A 7,015-nucleotide genomic window follows, 5' to 3' on the forward strand; every position below is an offset into this window, starting at 1 on the left:
AGAGGTTTGGTGTAGTGAAATCCTGACGCGGCCGTTCCTCCCGCCGCCAAGCGGTAGCCTCGCAATGACTCGGCGCTTTACCGACCATACAGAAAACTGGCGGCCACTGCGTCGGAGGCTGTCCGGTCGCTTGCCTCACGGCAGACTCAGGCTCTGTTGCCAAGGCCGCCAACGTGCAAACGGGGCCTCCGTGAATGTGAGGCGCTCTTCCCCACAAAAAGTCAGAGCTAAGAGGCAAAATGAAAACATCACCGGCCCACGTGCACCGTTGACTTCAAATGATATTTGTAATGTGGACAAGACATTTGATTGGGGGAGACTGGCTCTGCCACCTTCCGCGCCACGCAGGCTGACTTCTCAGTGTTTCTGGGCCTGTTCTGCAATGTGCGCTAGTCACTAAGATGGGAGAACTACGTCGCCTTCCCTGGGACCACATGGGTTGCTGACAGAGTTCCGAGGCCCAACGCCTCTTCTTTATTAACCAACAGTAGAGAAAAGCCTGAGCACCAAAGCACTAAGGCCGTCCTCTCCTCTCTGAAAACGAGTTGCCACCGCGAACTCAAAGCAAAGGTCAAGTCGGTCTCCTTGTAATTTGTGGCTTGTCTAGAGGATGAAGACCTTGTCTCCCGCATCTCTTTCCTATTCGGAAGGAGGATGCTGCCCTAGGTTTTTCACTTCTGATCCCTAGCCTTGTTTCCACAAAGCACACCCAGGACATTTCTTTCGGCTTTCTCCAACATAGACTGGCTCAGGCCCAAAGCCTTCGTCGCTGAAGACAAAATAAAGCGGAGACCGTGGACATCTGAAACAAGGCTGTTCACCTGAAAGGAAGCTGTTCTACTCAGTGCCACAACATCAAGATCATCCCATTCTTGACAATATCCTGCTTAAGGAGGCAGGCCCACAAACACCCAGCGTGGCCCCTGCTGCCTCGAATGGCTGTGGACACCTTGGCATTCACAATCAAGTTGTCATCTGCAAAGATGAGGGAAATGGAAGACTTTGTGCACGGTTCCATGATGGTCCTCTCTGTAGAGTACTTAGGATAGAAATGAGGTGGAAGACAGCAACCTGTGTCATAACAACAATACATGCAGCACGACCTTGTCCCCATGCTACCAACTCTCCTTTCTTCCACTTACTGAAAGGACACCACCATACCTTGCCGCACAAAGCCTCTCTCCTGGTGAGAAAAGGGTGTGTGAGAACCAAGAACCCCGGCCCAAACCTGTACTGTTGCTTACAAAACAATTGGGGAGCTTGGAATCACAAGCAAGTATTGCTCCCACGTCTAGAGAGTACACGTCTGTGGCGACCTTGGTTCACAGAACCCAGCCTCACTTTACATAACGAATCTTTAGCTAGAGGACTTATCAAGCAGTTCCCTAGACACTCTCAGAGGAAAAGGAAGAGTCGTGGCCAATCCACGACCTGGATGGCAGTCTTCTGCTGTAACTTCTGCTGTGAGATGGGTGGACATTAGAAAACGCAACAGCACATCACCCTCACACAGGAGGTAAGCTAGTTTGCACTACGACTCACGGTCCCAGGCTGGGTTCATTCTGTGAAACAAAGGAGAGCCTGAAAGCCACAGAGAGAGGAATAGTCACCAGGGTGTTGCCAGATTCGTATGGGGTGTTCTTGGATCCCGATAGGAATCCCACCAGGTGTTTGCTTGCTTGCCGCAGGATGATCTTGTGATTTCCAAGTGATGTCCAGGTGCTGGCCGCCTTCTCCCTCTAGTTTCAAATGAGCGTTTTACATCTTGTCTCTTGAACTTCCATTTTCAATATCCAGCATTAAGTCACTACTTTAAGCAATTGCCTTCCGACAGTAGTGGCCAAAATTGCACAGAAAAGAACGGTACGCAAGCCCCATGCCAGGCCATCCAAACTTTTTGGCATAATGGCTCAGCCCTTTTTCTGTTTTCCGACTTTGTTTCTTTGAGATGAGAGATTATGTGGTGCCTCCTGAAGCATTTTGGTAACTCACTGTGCATTTCAAATAGTTTAAAATTTTCTCAAATTTTTTCTTAATGTCTTCCTTTTGTATCCATATAGCTTTCTTTTTCTTCTTTTCTGTTTTCCTCATACTTTAGCCTTCCATTATCCTATGAATTTAAGAAACTCAAAGTGACGAATTTGTTGAGGATTGACACTTCATTTTACTTTAAATATATCTTTCATTAACTCTACATTAATCGACCCATTTGGAAGTGATGTGTCTCGAATTATGATTTTTAAGCCTTGAATGTGTCACTTTATTCTTGTCTTGAAAACAGACACATAAGTAAGATATTTGCTCTTGGGGACAATATGCTTTAAGTATTTCTAAATTCATAAACTAGTTTTATACCACAGTGGAGCCCACTAGCAAAACACCATTTCTGAAGCACATAACAGCCCAAGTGACATCTATTTCCATTTACAAATGCCAGTTGTTGCAGCTTGATTGTGTGGGACATTTACTAAATTCCTTTACATCGATGAAGACATTCTCTGTGTTTCTATCTCAGTTCCAGCATCGGTGCACATCAGAATTGGAAGAAATTGGTGGGTACAGTAACCATACTCTTCCGAGACTCTTGAGGAGCCGCTGAGATTTTCAGGCCAGTCATGGAATGTGCAGTTACACTCAAGTCATCATTTAATGACGTTTGGAGGAGGCAGTCGATATGAAGCCAGGCACCCAGCCAGTATTGTCAAGATCCTGCATAAGCTTCTGTGTTAGTCACCCATGCCTTTGAAAAATACTATCACCTGGTTCTAAGAATACAGTTATACTATATCCTTAGGAAATATCAGAGACTTTGGATAAGTTTGTAGAGGTGGTACATTGTGAAATATTTTTGGTTCTATATAAATCACTTTTATATTCAAGCCATTATACAATTTTATTGTAGAATTTAATCTTAATTTATTTGTACAAATCCTAAATGTTTCAGCACCTTGTTAGTTCTTGAAAGTATTATGGTTAAGGATGGACATAATCGAAGAATTCTAGAGCCATATATGAAATATAAGCAGGCTAGTTTGTGATAAGGGTGCTTATATTATTCTATTGTTAGGTGCCACTTTTGTCATTTTAAATATAGTTTAAAGCAATAAATTTTTCTACCAATTGGACATGACATCCAGTTGGAAGTCAATACGAAGTCTGTCTCGGCCACCTTCTGATTCATGACTACTCATGATTTATCAGTTGTTGATGCAAATTTTTTCAGTTCTATGCACTCGTCACTTCAAAGAAAGCACTCCATCATCTTCCCTTGTGAGGATATGGATTGGTGACATGTGCCCAAGGCACAAGACCTGTCTTTTCCTAACAAAAAATACAAAGGAAACTGGGCATCAAGGCACTACGACTATCTCTCTGAAAACTAGTAGATAGGATAACTTCGATCACATGGAAAATCTGTCCTCATGTAATCTGAGTCTTATTTCCAAACGTAGGACCTTGTCTCTTGTATTTCCTGTTACAATGCTGTGTGCGATCCTTGATTGAAGTTACAATCCCTACCTCTGTTTCCAGAAAGCAGAATTGAGAATGTAGTCCAGAGCATTTCTTATGACTTTCTTTGATACAGATTAAAAGGTGGCAAGCTCAGAATTCTAAGCCTCCTCTCGATGAACAAAAGTTGCCTAAAGTCCTTGTCTCTAAACAAAGCCTTTTTCAGTGAAAAAAAAATAAAATGGAGACTGTAGAAATATGAACCAAACCTAAGCCTCCTAAAAGGACAGTTAAAACCCAGGTCCACAATGTCAAGACCATCCAATTGGTAATGATGTCATATCTCAAGACCTAAGCCCACAAACATTGAGCCTGGCCTTTGTTAGCTTAAACTATTCTGGTCACCTTGGCCTATAGTACTAACAAGCTCTCATCCCTTAGGAGGAGGAACATTGGAGGACTCAGTGCACGCCTCCAAGATGTACTCCCATGAAACTATTGAAAATAAAAATTAAGTTGATGACACCAGTCCTGTGTCGTCATAACAGTACATTTAGCACAAACATACCATGTCACCAATATTCTTTTTATAGAATTATTGAAAGTTGACATACTTTCCAGCACCAAGCCTTTACCCTAGTAATTGAACATAGTTTGGGCACTAAGAACCCTTGTCAAAGCCTGAACTATTTTGTAAGTTACTCAACTAGAGAACCTGGAAGCACGGCCAAACATTGCTTTTATTTCCAGGTAGTAGAGTGGAGACCCTTCTTCAGGCCTGAGAGGCCCTCAAGTATCATAAGACCCAGGCATCCAATTAGAATTATTAACATAAACTACCACTGAAGTATCTCCCCATCCCACTGCCTTAGTCAAAGCGGGGTTGGGCAAATATACCCACTATAAATAATTTCCGGTCTCAGCTCGTACCCCACTTACCTGTGCCATAATCAGCGCTGTCATTGCAAGGAATAGGAAAGTTGGGAGTCATCTCCTGACCTGACTCAATGACAACCCACTGCTTCTTTTTGCTCCTGGAGCCTGACATTCTTAGCTGGGATCCAGCCTCTCTGTTGCTGTAGAGATATAAGTAAAACCTCGGCCCCATTTCAGTACCTCAGCAGATACCCAATACCCTCTCAGATCCTACTTTGAAATGTCGCAGGAGACACCACAAGGGTGTCTTCTGTGAACTCTAGTTTCCCCCCATCGCTTGCAGAGAGAACACAAAACAGAGAACACAAAACAGACACTCAGACAAGAACAATTACTGGGATGTAGGTGGACCCAGAGAAATTCACCACCTACAACCTAGACAAGACCAAAGACAATAAACAGAACCTGACAACAGGGCACAGGAGGCAGCATCCTGCAGCCTGGCCAAGGTCTGAGGGATATGACTGCCTCCAGTCTCTCCATGGATTCTCGGTGACTGGTCAACAGAAACAAACAGAAAGATACCTTTTATCCAGATGTCAAGGCCTCGAAGATTCCCATCAAGGCCAGGAACAAAGAAATCTGTAACTGGCTGTGATCAATTAATTGTAGACACCATTGCACTGGGACCAGCCAATTAATATCGCCCAATAATTTTTGAAAATCATTGAGTATTGAGAGCATCTCGTCTAATTTCTATCTTTTGAGGAATAATTTTCTGTTGCAAAATTTTATATCCTAGATATTGATAAGGAATGGAATCTTGGCACGTGGTAGGACTATTAAGCATGCAACATGGGGCTTGAACCCATGACCTTGAGATTAAGAGTCTCATGCTCTACTGACTGAGCTAGCCAGGCAAAGGGTATAAAGCCTGAGAAATTAAAGTGCATAAAGACCAAACAGAAACAAGGATGGGATTCCCCCTGTTGATGAGCTCTCCACAAAGCTCTCGTAACTTGTTTCCTCACTTTAGCATTTAATTAGAATTTTCCCTCTGGCTTGAATCAGTAACAATGTCTACCTATATGCAAAAACTAGGCCTCCACATTTGATGGAGAATTCCCCATGATAAAACTATGCCAAAAAGATTGCTTACCCGTTGGCGAACTTATCCCTTTCAGTTTCCAGTGTAATCTGGAAATGTACTAAAACTATACCGAAGGTATCGCTTACCGTGAGCAGACTTGCCCCTTCGGTATCCAGCATAGTTCCGCACCTTCTTCTTCATGCCCCACATTGGGTGCCACTTGTTGCAGAGATGGTTTGCAAGAAAAGTCGGAGTCTAGAAATGTTTAACTGACATGGATAAAGGAGAGGAGGAATGGTAATGCTAGCCTCCCCCCTCCCCCCCCCTCCGCCGTCTCTATGGCTTTTTATTGTTTCACTACAGTGCTGGCTATGTAATTTATTGATAGCTACTATCAGGTTAGTAAATACAAGCTACAGTCAATTCCCAGATTCAGCCTAGAAGCCACCACCATGTTCTCAGCTTTTTTTTCTCATGTATCTTTTTCTTATCCTCTAAGGTATCCTTTTATAGTCCCTAGAGCAAGAAGTCTCAGAATTGGTCAGGAACATTCTGTATCCCAGGCATCTCTTACAACAGGAACCAGGGTACTGACCTTGAATTTTCTGGTCTAATTGTTACCCTTATTTCCAAGAAGGATATCTAAGAAATTAGCACACAGCATTTCTTCCTACTTTCTCAGACTTGGACTGAAATCGCAGCATGAGCCCAAGTTCCAAGCCTGTTTTCTGTGAACAAATGTTGTCTAGAGACATGCCTCGCAGCAAAAGACTTCTTTATTGAGTAAAAATAAAACAGAGACTATGGAAATCTGAACAAAGACTGGACCACCTAAAAAGAAGCAGTTAAACACAAGGTCATCCAATTGGTAACAATATCCTGTCTGAAGACCTAGGCCTGCAAACATCCAACCAGGTTCCTGCTACCTAAAACTACTGTGGACACGTTCGCCTAGAGAATCAAGCAGTCATCACCTAGATGGAAGAGAAATGGAGGACACTGTGCACTGTTCCAAATGTCCTCCTTTTAAAGAATTTACAATAGAAAATAGGCAAAAGACAACAAACAGTGTTATCATAACAGTACAGTCTACACAAAATGGTTTCATTTCACCCATTTCTTTTTATACAATTATTGAAAGGTGACCATATCAGAAAGCACCAATCTTTCCTTTGGTAACAGGAGCCTATAAAATAACATCTTCGAAAGTCGCTTCCAATGTCCATAGCAGCTCCTAGTCACATGACTCTCAGTTCATGGAAGGGCTCTCTGAGGACACAGACTTCTACCGCATCCTCACCCGGAACATTCTCGGCACATTCTCTTGTGGCACTACCACGAAGTTGCAGGGGCAGCTCTTACTTTTCGGCCTGGGAACATTGTCCAATATACCTTCTCAGGACCCACGGCTCTAGGCGAAAGGACAGCTGTCATGGCATTACATTCTCTTCAAGTATAGTAAGGAGAAGATTAGCTGGACAGCACAGCTTCCTCAAGAGTACTTCCCGCCCCGCTCTCCACAGCTCCAGATACAGAGAGAGAGTGGAGATCGACGGTCGTGTCATCATCAGGTCCCTGCGGCCGAGAACGCCAGAGCGC

The 7,015-nt window shown here is 43.5% G+C and overlaps 1 non-coding gene across 1 annotated transcript; it reads right to left on the reverse strand.

The window, feature by feature from the left end:
* Positions 1 to 5,173: 5,173 nt before the first annotated feature.
* TRNAK-CUU lies at positions 5,174 to 5,246 on the reverse strand. The gene has a single exon. It is a non-coding gene; the product is annotated as a tRNA-Lys (tRNA).
* Positions 5,247 to 7,015: the final 1,769 nt, after the last annotated feature.

The sequence above is a fragment of the Rousettus aegyptiacus genome, unplaced genomic scaffold, assembly GCF_014176215.1.
Source record: "Rousettus aegyptiacus isolate mRouAeg1 unplaced genomic scaffold, mRouAeg1.p scaffold_m13_p_18, whole genome shotgun sequence".
NCBI classification, from domain to species: domain Eukaryota; kingdom Metazoa; phylum Chordata; class Mammalia; order Chiroptera; family Pteropodidae; genus Rousettus; species Rousettus aegyptiacus.